General features: G+C 35.9%; 1 long non-coding RNA gene across 1 annotated transcript in view; it reads left to right on the plus strand.

Annotated features, from left to right (window-relative positions):
• Positions 1-15,465, plus strand: part of LOC121038195 (uncharacterized) — a 213,711-nt gene extending 198,246 nt beyond the window's left edge. Inside the window, exons 3-4 of the long non-coding RNA XR_005794218.1 lie at positions 5,012-5,073; positions 15,116-15,465. This is a non-coding gene — a long non-coding RNA (uncharacterized LOC121038195). The remainder of the gene's footprint in view (positions 1-5,011; positions 5,074-15,115) is intronic.
• The last annotated feature ends 2,126 nt before the right edge of the window (positions 15,466-17,591 follow it).

The following is a 17,591-nucleotide window of genomic DNA, read 5'->3' on the forward strand; positions in this document are numbered from 1 at the left end:
ACTGAAGCAATGATTAAATGAAAAAATGTAGTATTTGATAGCTTTATCTGGATTAACTATGGTTGCACACCTATAATTAATTGTTAGATGTGTAAAACATAAGACTCAACTTTGATTCAGTATCTCTTTGTGTTTGGGACAATAGTATTTTATGGTCAATTGGCAGCATTGACTGATTTTAAAGGTATTAATGGCTTCAAGTGAAACAGTCCAGTATGGCATGATGATTATGCACAATAGATTCATGTATAAAATGAGACATTTCATTTGATTTAAGGGGTTACTTTCAAACAGAATTCTCAGATAGTATGTAACATTTATGACAAGCTTTGCTGGTTATATTTCTATCTTTGGGTCACCAAAATTTATTTACTTTTACTTTTATTCACTTTTATAAAAAGGAACTATGACTATTGTATTATGGCTCCATCTATATCTAATGTGTGTGCATAAAAATATATGTATTATTAGTCACAGTGCTACCAATTCCAGAAACATTAATTCTATTAGTTTGGCTTTGTTTTATTTTGTTTTGTTTTGGATGAATCTTAGGATACAATTTACAGAAAAATTCATTTTATGGTATAAGTAAGAGTCAGGTGTGAAAAACAAACAAAAAAATGTGCATTAAAAAGGAAGATTTTAGGGGCACCTGGGTGGTTCAGTCAGTTAAGCAACCCACTCTTGATATTGGCTCAGGCCATAATCTCATGGTTCATGGGATTGAGCCCTGCATCAGGCTGTGCTCTGACAGTGTGAGCCTACTTGGGATTCTTTCTTTCTCTCTCTCTCTCTCTCTCTGTCTCTCTCAAATAAATAAACATTAAAAAAGGAAGATTTTAGTTTTAAACTGTCAGTAATTTTTTGTACTACAAGAAAATCTTATTTATTTTGCCAATATTCATTATGGCTTTGGTGTAATGAAACATGTGATTTTGCAAAATGTTTCATGGCTCAGAGCAGAATGTATACTTTAAATTGTATATGAAAATAGACACACAAAAGTAAATATGGCTTTTTAAAATGCAAAGATGAAATCAATTATCTTTGTGTTGGGACAGTTTGGGTAGAAAAAGAGAGAATTCTTTCTCTCCCTTTTAATACTATAAGTAATGCAAATCATGGTCTTGATTCTATCATTTCCAACATTTTTTTTTAAAACTTTTTAATGTTTATTTATAGACACAGAATCCAAAACAGGCTCCAGGCTCTGAGCTGTCAGCACAGAGCCCAACGTGGGGCTCGAACTCACGAACCATGAGATCATGACCTGAGCTGAAGTCGGATGCTTAACCGACTGAGCCACCCAGGTGCCCCTCCAGCATTTGTTTTTATTCAATAATGTAAAAGTATGAACAAACTAGATTAGCCTTTACCAAGGTGTGTTCCTTGGAGTATATACATCAGAGGTGTTATCAGAAAGGGGGCTCTATAGTAGATTATATTGGAAGTACCCTGCATTAAACAATGTTAATTACTGAGAGCTTTTAATATGTAAACATTGTGCATTATGAATTTTCTCACATACGTAGTAGCACTTCACAGGTTGCTAAAATTATTTCACAAATAATTCCTAAATTATTAGGAATCCCTAATGTATACCTTAGGAAAGCTGACCTACATCAAATTATCCACTTCTCTTCTAGGGTCCTAGACCCAATTCCAATCTGGGGGGTTCTCAGTCCCCAAACACCCATTATAGGGCACCAGTTTTCAGTTCTGAGAATTGAACTCAATTTTGACACTGTCTTCCAGGAGGTAGCATCAAATTCTACAGGTTAAGGGTTCAGTCCTATAAGACTGCCCTCTACCCCTAACTGCAGATGTCACTGGCAAGCCCCAGGCTGTGATCTGTGCTTTTGGCTAACTGGCTGCAGATTGGAAGTTCCAATGGGCTCCTCTTTCAGCTTGAGTAATTTGCTAGAGCAGCTCTCAGAACTCAGAGAAACCCATTTACCAGTTTATTAAGGGATATAAAGGATACGCATCCACAACCAGATGAAATGATACGCTAAGCAAGTAGGGGAAAGGGCGCAGATCTTCCACATTCTCTCCAGGAGTGCCCCTCCTGCATCTCCTCACATTCACCAAGCTGCAAGTTCCCCTTTTGGGTTTTTATAGAGGTTTTATTACATATGCACAATTGACTGAGTCATGGGCCAAGGACTGATTCAACCTCCAGCATCTCTGTTTCTCCCCAGAGGAGAGGTAGGGGTGGGACTGAAAGTTCCAACCCTCTAATCACGGGGTTGGTCCTAACAGCAAGCAACCCTGCCATTGGTTGGGATCCAAAACCCATCATCATTTACATAACAAAAGACTTTCATCACCCTTATCACAGGAAATTCCAAACGTTTTAGGAGCTGTGAGCCAGGAACATGGGGGTAGACAAAATATATTTGAGGAATATATTTTGGTCATCTGAATGATGACAATATATATTTTTTATAAATCACAGTATTGCAACTTGCAAAATATTAGCACTGTTATTCTTCATTTTTAACTACAGCTTTTCTCAGTAGCAATGCTTTTATTAATCATAGCAAGGCTAGAGCAGTCCTTCCTGCCTTCTTGGTCCACTTAGTCTGCCTCTGGTACCATCACTTCATCTACAACTAATGACACTGGCTAGAGCTGAGGCTCTGCTGATTCAGAACCTCAGAAACCAACTGATGATTCATTCCTTAGGTAAGCAGCACCTGTCAGCACAAATGGCTTTATTGGATGGTAGGACTGTTCATACAGATGAGTGGGAGAGAAGAGGAAATCTGTAGCTGGTGGATGGCTAAACCAAGAGAGAAAAGAATTGGGTCTGCTTTTGTTCTTGGGAGAGAGAGACCACTAGATCTGTCATGGGGTTGTAGAAACCATAAGGCAAGAATTAGTAAGAAAGGGCAAAGCATTGGGTCCTAGATGCCGCTGACAGTATGTGGGACTGAAAATGTATTAGGTATGTTTTAAAAAATGTTTAAAGTTCATGTTATTATAGCTATTTGATTTCAAAAGAAATATTTCTTTAATTATTCTTAAGGTTGGTAGAAATTCCACATATACAGATAGGCTGATTGACTATCTTAATCACTTGAAAAATTACTCTAAAGTTATGTCGTTTATTGAGAGATATTACAGATTTATAAAAGACTGAGTGAAAGAGAGTTCTTTAGTATAGAATGATTAGGCGAGTGAGATGTCATGGTGATTATTCCCCAGGATAAATCATCTAGTATCCATCGACCTAATTTTCTTTGTTTGTGAATGGGGATGCTGAAGAGGAAGGAAGAGATACAATACACACATACACAGAGAAAGGTTCTTAGGTAATTGACAGCTAGACCCTGCTGGGGCAGAGATGAAAATTACATGATTCCTCTTCTCAAACATTACAATAAAATAGGAAGAATCAAATGTGACACAAAAGTGAGAATAGCATGCTCTGACAATTCAGAGGAAGGAATGATAGCTCTGTGGAAGAGTTTGGGAAGGCTTCTTGGTGGTAACATGTGCTAAAGTTATGACTAATAGGCATGATGTCAGTGGCAAGAAATCGGAATGATTAAAAAAGGAAAAGTTCAGACTAAAGAAGGCAGTATTAACATCTTTCTTCCCACCCAACTTGAGATCAAAGGAACCTATGAAAGTCCTAGGATGTGATTTGGGAAATTCTCCCAGGTTTTACCCTCCACCCTCCACTTCAGTTTTTCATTCTCTTCTCACCTAATTGCTATCCCATTTGTCTCTATAAGGATTTTCTGTTTCTACCTAAGCCATTTAAATTGATAACAGCTCCTCCAAACTTTTGGTAACCTTTTTTTTCTCAAAATGTTGCCTACCCTACTCTGCCCTGCTTCTACCTCTGCTTCTAAATGCCTGAAACATCCGATTTCCCAACTCCCATTTGCCTGGGGGTATAACCAGACAGGTGAGCATCAACTTGAGGAACCAGAAAGAGGCCAGAAAATGAGAGCTGTGTTTATAGGAGAACTTCTGTTCCATTTTGGTTGAAAATGATGGTAGGTGAAAAGGAGTAGTGTGAAATAAATCCCTGAAAACAGATGGAAGTCCTCTCATGAAATCCTTGAATGCTCATTTAGCTAAAAATGTCAGGCTAGCTTTTTTTGTAAGGAATGGGAAAGTATTTAATATATTTAATCAAGACAGTAACATACTCTAGATTTTTCATTATGAAGGTTAATTTGGTGGCTATGAATCAAATGGGTTGGCTGGGGGAAGGCTCATGTAGGAGTTAATAGAACTTGGTCTGGAGTCATGGTACTTGGAAGGCAAAAGAGAAGGAAATATGAAAGAACGATTTTGGAAGTCAAATCAATAGGATATTACAACTGACTAAAAATAAGGCTGAGGAAAGGGCACCGGTGATGTATCTCCAAGAAGTGCTGGATAACAACAGGTGTCTTTGAAACTTAGCAGATGGGATTATTAACAAGAAACAGGCAAGTGGAGAGAATCTGAGATTAGTATTGGGTTGATCCGTGGGGAGCAAAGGAATGTATGTTTTAAAGAGTTTCTGATGAGGAGATTCTTTAATAAACATTACACTAAAACTTTACACACATGTTTTATTTTGATCACTAAGTAGTAGATAGAATAAGTCCATTATGATTTAATGCTATTGGTTCTTCAATGACTGTCTTCACCAAATATAATATGAAAATATATGAGTAAAAAGTGCTTTGGAAAATCAAAGATGCATATAAAATAACTTTAAACATAATTTTAGATGCAAAAATGGTTTCTTAAGAAAATGGTAAAAATAAAAACAGTGATTTTTTTATAATAACAGCTAATATCTATCAAAGCTTTCCATATGCTATTTATATTGTATGTATTATCCTGTCTAATATTTATATTTTATTTTTTCCACCATACAGTTGAAGCTTAGAAAGGTTAAGTATCTTTCCCAGGGTCATAAAGTAGCACAGCCAAATTTCAAACACCACATTTTATTGCCTTATTGAAAAACTAAAGAGTTTTTTTTTTCTTTCATACCTAGGATACTTTTCAAGGAAACTTCTGGATGTGGTGCCATAGAGAGACGTATGTCCGCATTTAAAAGTAAGCACAAATATTTAATCTCATAATGTGTTTTATTCATCATACTCCTATTTGTTTGCACTGTTATTGCCATAATGTTATCAGGTGTGCATTAAACAATAAATATTTGACTCCAAAGGAGTCATTTTTGTTTTCTTCTGGAAATCTTTCCTAGCACCTTAGCTCTCTAGAGGAGCCTTGTGTTGAAAATTCTAGTATTGAAAATTGAAAAGCCTAGTATTGAAAATTCGGAGGGAAGGTAAATGTAGAGTGAAGACAGGGCAGAGCAGGGCACTAAAGACTCACTTGTCAGTTTCACAGTTTTTTTTTTTTTTTTTTTCCTGGAGCTCACTGTGATCAGTCTTTACATATTACTTCTATGCAAATTACTTCTGAATCTACCAAGAGTTGCTTTCCATATTGAAAACCGTAGTAATATATGAATATTTCTCTTTTTATAGTGGCGTGCTTCTTTTCAGTTGTGGGTTCGTTAAGGCTTATGCAATTTAGTCACCTGAGTTCTAATTTTTCTAGACTGGAATACTTTTTATGGTGATTATTATCATTGAGGAAAAAAGTGACTCCCAAGCCTCATTTTATTTAGCCAGTGTTTCTCAATCCAGATGCAATCTAAAATCATTTGAAGAAATTCAAGAACTATTGATGCCCAGATTTTATTGGAAACCAATTATAGTTACAGAATCTTTGGCATGGGACCTTAGTATAGTGTATTTTAAAGTTCCCAGATGATTCTGGTGTGCACCAGGGTTGCAAACTATACTTTAATGCCTTGTTTCCAATCAAGCACAAAAATGGAGCCTGTACCACAGTTGTTTATAAAAAAAAAAAAAAAGAATGATAACAACAAAAACAAAAGTGAGTGCTTAGGATCTGCAATTATTAAGTGTTGACTGTTGAAGGGTAACTGAATGTTTTGCATGGTTCAACATAATAAATTCATAAAATGTGTATGAGTAGAAGAAGATTTTTAGGTAGAAATGTGAATCATTCTCAGAAAAATAGAAATGGCATCAGATAAACCTTGAAAATCTGAGGATAGCATTATAATTCAAATATCACTTGGGTAAAATTTAGCTTTTTGATATCTTTGTATTAATATGAGTTTATTTTAATCCAGATTCTTAAAGAGTTAAAATTTTACTTAATGTTACAATTTGATCAAAGTTTTACTTACAAACAGAATAATTTCTCTTGACAAAGTTTATGAATTTCCTGAAAAAATAGTGTTCTATTCATTTTTTTTCTGAAATAGCAGCATAATTATTGCCTTAAATCAGTTTCATAATCAAATAAAGCTGGAAAATAGAAACAAAAACAATTTTGTATTTTTGACTCATTCCTTCAATTCACATTTTCTTTGACATGTGGAATCCTGGTTATAACATATTATTTATTTAGCTTTACTTAAAATGAGAATGCTTTGATTTGTCAAGTACAAATTCATCTATAAATGATAGATTGCTTGTAGAAGTTGCTTTTAGAGTCTTGGTTGAGTGTTATTGGATCCTTTTCCTAAGTCACCAAGGTTCACTTGGATTGAATATAAGTGTACTAGCTCTTAGACACCTGTTTGTGTTGTGAACAGATCTTAACTATCTCAACATGCCAGTGGTATATCATAATGGCCACTGTCAAGACACACGGCCTGGAATTACTTTGATTATGGGGGTTCTAAGGAGTACCCGTGATTGATTCCCACAAGGCTAAGGGCCATTTAAACTACTGAGGGCATTTATTGTAATGTACTCTTTAAGTGGTCTTAACAGGACACCATGAGACTAAAAGTGGAGTTACTTAGACATCCTTTTGCCAAGAGTGATTTCTGGTTTTGATGTCATTATGAAAGCCCTTTACTGTTTCCACTCCTTTTCCTCACATAAATCCTTATCTTTGTGATCTACTTTAGCCTTACTCATTTTCAAGAATAATTGGTTTGGTGCCATTTTATTTCCTAATCACTAAACTATTTCCTTTTTCGCCATAGGTTAGTTCCTTCTCCTTCCCTAACTCTCCCTTCTCCTCCCCTTCTCCCTCTATCCTTCTCTCCTTCCCTTCCTCGCTTCACCCATCCTTCCTTCCTTCCTACCTTCCTTCCTTCCCTCCTTCCTTTTCCTTTCATTTACTCCCCATTCTTCCATCTCTGTTTCTCTTTCTTCTTAATTATAATTTCTCGTCATAATCACAATATGACTAGGGCGTCTGGGTTGGTTGCAGAGTTAAGCATCCTGCTTCAGCTCAGGTCATGATTTCATGGTTCACGAGTTTGAGCTTGGCATCGAGTATGGAGCCGGCTTCAGATCCTGTCTTCCTCTCTCTCTGGCCCTCCCCTGCTCATGCTCTCACTCTTTCTCTCTAAAGAATAAATAAAAATTTAAAAAATAATCAGGGGCGCCTGGGTGGCTCAGTCGGTTAAGCGTCCAACTTCAGCTCAGGTCATGATCTCGCAATTCATGGGTTTGAGCCCCGTGTTGTGCTCTGTACTGACAGCTCAGAGACTGGAGCCTGCTTCAGATTCTGTGTCTCCCTCTCTCTCTACCCTTCCCCTGCTCATGCTCTCTCTCTCTCTCTCTCTCTCTCTCTCTCTCTCTCTCTCTCTCTCAAAAATAAACATCAAAAAATTTTTTTTAATTAAAAATAATCAGAATATGACTTAGTCAAGAAGTATCTATTGAATGCCATCAGTCCATAGCACTGACAGTTACCAATTGTTAGGGATTGTTTTGAAGGGCATAAATTGAGCTATTAGTTCAGAGTATTTGAGCTTCTTTCTTTTTTTCTAGTGCTTTTATCTAGTTTCTGACTTTTAGATCCCTTTGCATTATTTTGCAAGGATTTTATAAAGTCATCCCTTTGTGAAAATGTACTGCTTTGTTGAATCTCATGGAATTTTTATTGATTTGCAGTGCCTTCATCTTGGGACAAATCTTCACTTACGTTGGATGATATATTTTTGTGTTAGCGTTCCTTTTATTGTTTGCTATCTGTGTTCTGTTTGACGTTTTGATTTTCTAGCCTTCAAGTAAAGGTTTTATCTTGATGGCTCAATGCAGAGTTTCCAACATATTATATTTGAATACTTTTCACTGAGGTTAAATTAAAAAAATAAAATTATTAATAATGGTATTGCCCTTTCCTTAATTGGCACTGTTTGTAGAGTTTACAAAGCAGGTGACTGGCAGTTGTATTTCTCTTTATATGGCTGATGATCTGGATTTTCTCCTTTCTCTGATACTTTAAACTGTATCTTGACTTCTGAGCTGTTACTGAAGTAAAATGTCTTTTCTATCTATTTCATAAGTTTGTTTTGAGTCTTAACTGGTACAATGTGTGATAACCTTTTGCTAACTGTAAAGCATTGTGCAAAAGTAAAGGGTTACTATTGCCTGAAAAAAAAAAAGATGTATATCTTAATCAAATTTCAGCTTTTAAAAATACCAAAAAGTTTAGTGATGATAGCATTTGATGGAAAAGGGGGGAAAAGAAGAAGAAAAAAAATCTAAAAACTCCAAATATGGAGGAAAAAAAGGTGAATAGTACAATTTGAGACAGCATCTAGGAAAGAAAAAAGAATTTGGAAGTTACTCAGTTGTACAGTCTGTGATGACAGAATTCATCACAAAAAACAGATTTATATATGTAATTTTAATGAATATTTCTTAACTATGAAAAGATTGTAGAAGAGATGATAGATGGGGCAGATATGAATAGAGGAGTTAGTAGCAAATTGATGACACATCTAACACACAGGAGAGTAAATAAGCTTTACTCTAAAATGAAAGCTTTAACCTGAACTCTAATTTCATTTTGTTGAAGTTATAGCTCTAGTGCATGTGTAAAATGAGCAAATACATTGATTAGGGTAAGTGATAATTCCTTAATCCTTCTTAACCATTATTTTCTTCTACTAAACTGTATTTGGGAAAGTTGGTGGATGAGGAGAAAAGTATGAGGGTATGTTGTTGCATTTTAACCTTTCACAAGAGTACTTGATGTAGTCAAAGACACTGACTTTAAAATTTAAAAGTGTGGGTTTTAAAACCCAGCATTTAGGGGGTGCCTGGGTGGCTCAGTGCATTAAACATCCAATTCTTGATGTCAGTTCAGGTCGTGATCTCACCATCACGACATAGAGCCCCACATTGAGCGCTGCACTGGGCGCAGATCCTCCTTGGGATTCTCTCTCTCCCTCTCCTCTGCTCCTCCTCAGCTCATGCATGCTCTCTCTTTCTCTCTCTCTCTCTCTCTCTCTCTCTCAAAAAAAAAGTGAAAAATAAATAAATAATAAAAATAAATAAAATCTAGCATTTACAGTTTAACAATGAGGAACATTGATTTAGAGCAGAGTTTCTCAGTCTTATATGCATGTGAATCATCTGGAAGTCTTGCTAAAATGCAGATTATGATTCATCAGGTCCAATGAGTGGCCCAGGAGTCTCCTAGTGGTGCTTGGTGTTGCTCTGCCATGGACCACACCTTGATTAGGAAGAATATTCCATTTATTTGCATTTTATCACACAGTGGACAAGAAGTAGAGTTCAAATTCAGTGTTCTTATCAACGCTCACAAAGTTGGCATTAGCTAACCATAAAATTCCTTCTGTTTTCCTGGAGCATGGATATTCAATGACAAAATAAAAATGAACAAGCACTTCTGCATCGTTTACATTTCATACATATGCTGAAACCTGATAGATACAGTGTGCATATATGATTTTATCTACTGTAAAGTAGCATATATGCTACACACAAGAAAAAGATCCTTTTGCCTTTTGTGCCCCTGCAGTACATTAACATTGACAGTGTTAATTTGACAGAGATGTTGGCAATACCTTCACTGTGTTTTCACTTCCTTTTTTATATTGGGGTAAAATTCACATAACATAAAGTTCGTTTTTTCAGCATTTAAAAATGTACAATTAAGTGCATTAACAGTGTTGTGCAACCATCACAACTATCTTATTCCAGAAAATTTTTATCACCCCAGAAAGCAATGCTTAGTGTACTCACTAAGCTGTCACTCACCATTCTCTCTTCCCCTAGCCTGTGGCAACCACTAATCTCTTTGTCTTTACTTATTTTCTTATTCTGAACATTTCATAAAAATAGCATTATATGATATGTGATATCACATATCACATTATATGATATGTGATTTTGTGTTTGGCTTCTTTCACTTAATGTAATATTTTCAAGGTTCATCTGTATTGTAGTGTATATCAGTACATCATTTTTATGGCTGCATAATATTTCATTTTATATATACACCGTGTTTTTTAATCCATTCATCAGTTAATAGACATTTGGGTTGGTCCATTTTTTGGCTATTTGAATAACACATTATAACAGTGGGTGCACGTTTAGTGTGGACATTTTTTTTTCATTTCTCTTGGGTATGTTGCAGGGTCATACGGAAATTCCATATTTAACTTTGTGAGTTACCAAAGTAACTGGTTTCCAAATGGTTTCCAAAGTAACTGCCTCATTTATGTTCCCACCAATAATGTATGCAGGTTCTAGTTTCTCCACATCCTTACCAATACTTGTTTTCTTTAATTTTGTTTGTTTTGTGTTTAATGATAGATATCCTAGGCATGTGCAGTGTTATATCATTGTGGTTTTGATGTGTATTTCCCTAATGACTAATGATGTTGAACAGCCTTTCATTTACTTATTGCTCATTTTACGCCATCTTTGGAATTATATTTATTCAAGTCCTTTGCCCATTTTTAAATTGAGTTGTTTGCAAGGTGCCTGTGTGGCTCACTCGGTTAAGCATCCAACTCTTGATTTTGGCTCAGGTAATAATCTCGTGGTTCATGGCATCAAGCCCCATGTTGGGCTCTGTGCTGACAGCATGGAGCCTACTTGGGATTCTCTCTCTCTCTCTCTCTCTCTATCTCTCTCTCTCTCCCTCTTCCCTTCCCCTACCCCTATGTGTACTCTCTCAAAATAAATAAATGAAATAAAACTAAAAAAAATACAGTTGTTTGCCTTTTTGTTGAGTATGTAGAGATATTTATATATTCTGAATACTAGATCCTTACCACATACGTGAATTAGAAATATGTTTCCCTATTCTGTGGAATGCCTTTTAACTTCCTTGATTGTGTCTTTTGATGTTTTTAATTTTGAGTTTTTGATTCTGATAGAATATAACTTATCAAACTTTTTATTTCTTGTGCTTTTAATATCAATCCTAAAAATCCATTGCCAGAATCCATAATAAAGATTTGTACCTGTTTTCTTTTAAGAATTTTATAGTTTTAGATCTCATATGTAGGCTTTTGATCTATTGAGAGTTAATTTTTGTATATGGTGTGTCCAGCTTCAATCTTTTGCATGTGGTTATCCCATTGTCCCAGCACCATTTGTTGAAAAGACTATTATTTCCGCATTGAATGGTCTTAGCACCTTTTTTGATAACCAATTGACAATAGGTATATGGGTTTATTTCTGGATTCTGGATTCTATTCTATTGATCTATATGTCTATGTTTGTGCCAGTATCTGATTATATTGATATTATAGCTTTATAGTAATTTTTGAAATTGGGAAGTGTGAGTTGCCCAATCTCTTCTTTTTTATGATTGCTTTGGTTCTTTGGAGTTCCTTGAGCTTCTGTATGAATGTGAATAAATTTTTCTATTTCTGCAAAAAAAAAAAGCCATTGGGATATTGATAAGGATTGAATTGAATTTGTAGATCATTTTGAGTCATATTGCTATGTAAACAACATTAAGTCTTTCAATCAGTGAAGATGAGATATCTTTCAATTTAGTTAGATCTTCTCTAATTTCTTTCAATAACTTTTATAGCTTTCAGTGTATAAACGTTACACATCCTTGGCTAAATTTATTCCTAAATATTTTATTCTCTTTGATGCCATCATAAATGGAATCATTTTCTTAATTTCACTGTTAGATTGTTCATTACTATTGTATAGAAATATAATTGATTTCGTATCCTGCCAGATTGATTAATTTTTTTGTTCACTCTAATCATATTTTTGTGAACTCTTTAAGATTTTCTCTAAATAAGATCATGTCATCAGCAAATAAAGATAGTTGTACTTCTGTCTTTCCCACCTGGATGACTTTTATTTCTTTTTCTTGCCTATTTTTCCTGGCTAGTCCTTCCAGTGTACTGTTGAATGGAGGTGGCAAGAAAGGACACACTGTCTTACTCTTGATCGATGAGGGAAAGAATTCAGTCTTTCATCACTAAGCATAATGTTAACTGTGGATTTTTCATAGATACTCTTTATCATGTTGAAGAAGTTCCTTTCCATTTCTAGTTTTCTGGGTGTTTCTTTTTTTAATCATGGGAGAGTATTAGATTTTGTCAAATGCTTCTTTTGTGTCATTTGAGATGATAATGCATTTTTTCCTTTGTTGTATTAATGTGGTGTATCACATTGACTGCACATCATTTGTTACTAACTTAATGACTGGTCTTATAAATTTTTCAAAATTAGTGTCATACTTTGTGTTTTCAAACAATATTTTCAAATAATGAACATTATTTTATGTTCCTTTGTGAAAAATTTTATTTACTAGAAGAGTAACAGTGCTTTATATTTATAAATATATATATGTATATATAATTGCATGAAGTAAGCATGTCACTAATTGTCAGTTTTATAAGAGTCAATGGTCTAGCTACCAAAGGAAAACAATAATTCTCAGGTATTTATTATTTTATTTTCCACACTGCAGTATTATTTTTTGGGGTGCATGTATGAAAAAATCATGTTTTCAGATTCACATTTTATATTTTCCCTGGAATTCTGTTTACTATTATAAACATTAATCTGAGTAACTATATTTGTATTGCTATTTCATCAATACATTTTAATGCTTTGATGATTCAGTTTTGAACCATTAATCTAGTTTAGGGTATCAAGAATTTAAAGAAACTTCATGATAACAAGGAAAATAAAAAGTTAAAAAAATATGTCATACAAATGATGAGAATATACATGTTTTTCGAGATAAAAAATACCAGCACAATAGTTCGTAGATGATTATTAAATGCTTTTGGCAATTTTTGCAAACATCATAGTTTTACATTTCAGATTGGTTAAATATATGTTACCAAAATTGTTTCATTGTTTCTTGTCCATAAACTTGCAAACTACTGGTAGATTCTTTTGTACTCTAGGTGATTGCTAGTGGTCTATGTACTTCACCCTAAGGAATTTTGCCCTGAACCACATTTTTAAAATGACTATAATGATATTAACTAAGGGATAAGCCTCTGCTGCAGAGTTTTGGATACTTACCGGCAGTGCCTTAAGCACTGTGTGTGTGTGTGTGTGTGTGTGTGTGTGTGTGTGTGTGTGCATATTTTGTTTTACTTTTACTTCAGCTACATTAGAGTAGTACAGATATTAGGGCTGATATTAGAACTAAGATAAAATAAAGTTTTCTTGAGAATAATAAAAATGTCTATCAAATCATCTTTAAGAATCTTCAAGTTTCATACTACAAAGCTTCTCCCCTCCCAGGTTTATAAAATCTCTAATTATGGAAGTTTATTAATTTGAATTTCTATATTACATATCAAAACAACAGCTACCCGATATTTTGCTGTCTCCTCCCTACAACTTAATTGCCAATGTTCTCACAGGCTCTGCCTTTGGCCCTGTGTTCCTTTAACTCTATTTCCCTGGAGAATCTAACATTATAGGGATGTGGACTACAGCCTCTGAATCCCAAATGTGTATTTCTAGTCTTGACTTCTTTCATCAGATTCTAACAACATCTCCTCTTGGACATTTATACATGCCTCAAACTCATCTTATTTCAAAACCAGTTACTTTCACTCCCATCTATTAGTCAGCTTTCTCTAGAGAAACAGGACCAATAGGAGCTTGCGTGTCTACATATAAAACGGAGACTGAGAAGTCCCACAATCTGCCACCTGCAAGCTGAAGACCCAAGAAAGCCAGTGGTGTAATCCAGACTGAATGTGAAGGGCTGAAAACCAGAGGAGCTGATGGTATAAATCGTAATCCAAGGACAGGAGAAGAGATGAGATGTCCCAGTTATTTCAGTGGAGCAGGAAGAAAGGGGTGAATTCCTTAAATTCCTCCTTCCTCCCCCTTTTGTTCTATCTGTTCTAGAAAGGCCCTCAGTAGATTGGCTGGTGCCCACCACACTGGAGAGGGCAAGCTATTACACAGAGTCCACTGATTCAAATGCTAATCTTGCCCAGTAACACCCTCACAGACACAGAAATAAAGTTTAATCTGGGCACTGTGTCCAGCGCAGTCGAAACATAAAATTAACCATCACACATATCCACCCTCACATGTGTTCTTATTCTCTTTTTTCTTTTCTTTCTACTTCAGTTGGTGGCATTATCCAGTTTTCCATCACTCAAACTAAAAGCCTAGCTACTAGTCATCTGGTGCTTCTAACTCTATATGAGAAATAGTGTTTCAATGTTGTTTTTCCTCTTTACCTATACTGCCTGCCTTAGTTCAGGCCCTTCTTGGTTGTGTCTCCCTGTCCCTCTCTGCTGGCACAGCTCTTTCACTTGATCTCCCAGCTGGCAGTATTTCCATTTCCCTCTCACTCCTCCACAGCCCCCAGAAAAGTCCATAGAAAATGTGAATCTGACCACATCATTCACCTGGGTTTAGAGTCTCCCTGTCCCTGGCAACGTAAAGAATTACTATTCCTTCCATGGACCTATAATCACTTTCCTTCAAATTAAAACTTATTCAGAATTCAAGAGAAAATGGAAATGAGATGCTAGTAAGGAAAACGTCTATGAGCACTACCATCTAGTTCTTAAATATGGAACAGCCTTACATAATGTTTTCATGGCCTAAACTTTTAAAACTTGGATGGAACCTAGATGGCTATTTTGCACCAGATTTTATTAAAACCTACTGAGTTCTATAGAAGAAGATCATTGTATATTTAATTTTTTCTTATACAATTAGAATCATATGTGATACAGTTATCTAAACAAACTTAGTTTCTATTCCTGGAGATTTATTTTGAACAGTGTGATCTAAAACTGACTTTTCCACAGGAACAAAGTTACATATGGGAATTATGCTTCTGGAAAACCACCAGAAGATTGTGCATATCATGGAACAAAAGAAATAAGGAAGAACGGCTAACATGAGACTTGGACTGAGATAACGTTTATCGAAGACAAACATCAGTGATGCATCTCATTGTTCAAGGACTAGATATTTGCTAAAAACAAAACAAAGCAACAACAAAACCCCATGGGATTTAGGAAGCTGAGTCACTGAGGAATATTTACACTACTTTCCCTAAGAATTTTAACACAAATGCTATTCTTTCACCCTTTCCATCAAATCTATTCCTCCTTTGTCCTCTTCATCACAGTAAAATACTCCTATTATCCACCCAGATGCTCAGGACAAAAACCTATGTACAATCTGTGAATATACCCTTTCCTCCATCCCTAATATCAGATCCATCAGCAAGTTCTCAGGGCTCTTCTTCCTAAAGATATCTTAAACCCATCCATTTCTTCTTATCTCTGTCCTTCCTCCCAGTCCATTATCTGTCATCTAGATTCTTTCCATCATTTCCTAACTGTTCTTCGCACTTCCATTTTAGCTTATCTACAATCCATTCTATGCATCAAGAAGAAAGTGATCTTTTAAAAGTAATATCAGATCATGTCACTCATCTGTTGAAAGCCATCTGAGGTTGCCCCACTTCAATGAGATGCAAACTTCTTGCCATATCCTGCATGGTCCTGCATGATTTGGCGTGCCTCCCAATTGGACTTTGTTACCTAGCTCTCTCCCTTGACCTAATTTTCTCTAGGCACACTGGACTTCTAGGTGGAAGGAAACTCACTTGTGCCTGCAGAGCCTTTGTATACCGCTTGGTGCACTTGCTTTGGAATTCTTTGCCAGGCTGCCTTTGCCTCCTCGATAGCCCATATGTAACTACCTGTCATGTTCTGAATTTTGTTTCCCCCAAGTTCATATGTTGAAGTCCTAACTCCCTATAGTTTAGAATGTGATCCTATTGGTTTTCTAGGGCTGCCATAACAAAATTCCATAGGCTGAGTGGCTTACACAATGTAGATTTATTTTCTTACAGTTCTGAGAGCTGGAAGTCCAAGATCAAGGTGTCGGTAGGTGTGATTTATCCTAAGGCATCTCTCCTTGGCCTGCACATGGCCATCTTCTTGCTGTGTTTTCACATGTTTCCTCTGTGTGCACCTCCCTAGTGTCCCTTTTCTATTAAGGACACCAATTTTGTTAGATTAGGGCTTCACCCTTATGATTTCATTTAACCTTAATTATCTCCTTAAAGCCCTATCTCCAAATATAGTTACATTGTGGATTAGGGCTTCAACATATGAATTTTTGAAGGGACACAATTGAATCCTTAACATCGACTGCATTTGTAGATGAGGTCCTTAAAGAGGTAATTAAGTTAAAAGGAGGTGAGAGGGTGGGCACTAATCTAATAGGACTGTTGTTTTTATAAGATGAGAAGATTAGGACACAGACATATACAGAGGGAAGACAATGGAAATGCAAGCCAAGGAGAGAAACCACAAAAGAAACCAATTCTGCCAACGTCTTGCTCTTGGACTTCTAGCCTCCAGAATTATGAGAAAATACATTCCTGATATTTTTGCCCCCAATCTGTGGTACTTTGGTATGGTGCCCTAGCAAACTACTAAACCACCTCTACAAGGCCTTTCCTGAGCCCTCAAGCTAGGCAGACCTTTGCTATCTCTATCCTATTTTTGTGTCACTGGAAGGTAACCCATGACAACACGGATCTAGCTGTGTTGTTCTCTGTAGGTCTTTAGCACGAGGAGAGGAGACTGGCTCATTGTATTATGCTCCGTTGATTGATTCAATGTATAGATGAGAGACTACCTGAACAGGTGAGTGGATGGACCATCTTACAGACAACAAACCCAGAAGAAGTAGGACATGGAATTAGCAAAGTTTGAAAAAAGGAACTTTATAGGGCTTTGCCTAGAAAAGAATAATGAGACTGTAGCAATGGGATGGTTTTAGGTCAAAGGGTTAGGGGAAGCTAGTAGAGAATGCATGGCAGGTGAAGTGGAGACAGAATAGCTACAGTCACTATGACTATAGAGTTAGAAATACAGTGCAGTTGTCCTCCTGTGAGATAGCAGTGAAAGAGGCAGGCTGCTAGCTTCGGGACTGGGTAGAAAGGGGAAGCAAGGCTGTGCACATCGTGACATATTCATCTATATAATTCAAGCTTTCTCAGGCAGGTGCTACTTCTAAAACTTTTCAATGAATTCTGTTTTCTGAAGAGTGATAATGAATGAATAAGTTTTAAGCGTTGGCTCATTAAATTTTTACAACTATGTGAAGCACGCATTATTATTATCTTAATTTTACCCATGAGAAAACTCTTTTACTATCCTGCCCTAACTCCTTAAGAAACAAAGTCAGGAATTAGACCCAGGCAGTCCAATTCCAGAAAAGATTTCTTTACTACATATGCTGAATTAGAAAACTTTTGTC

The sequence above is a fragment of the Herpailurus yagouaroundi genome, unplaced genomic scaffold (genome assembly GCF_014898765.1).
Source record: "Herpailurus yagouaroundi ecotype Mexico unplaced genomic scaffold, PumYag 165, whole genome shotgun sequence".
Taxonomy (NCBI): Eukaryota; Metazoa; Chordata; class Mammalia; order Carnivora; family Felidae; genus Herpailurus; species Herpailurus yagouaroundi.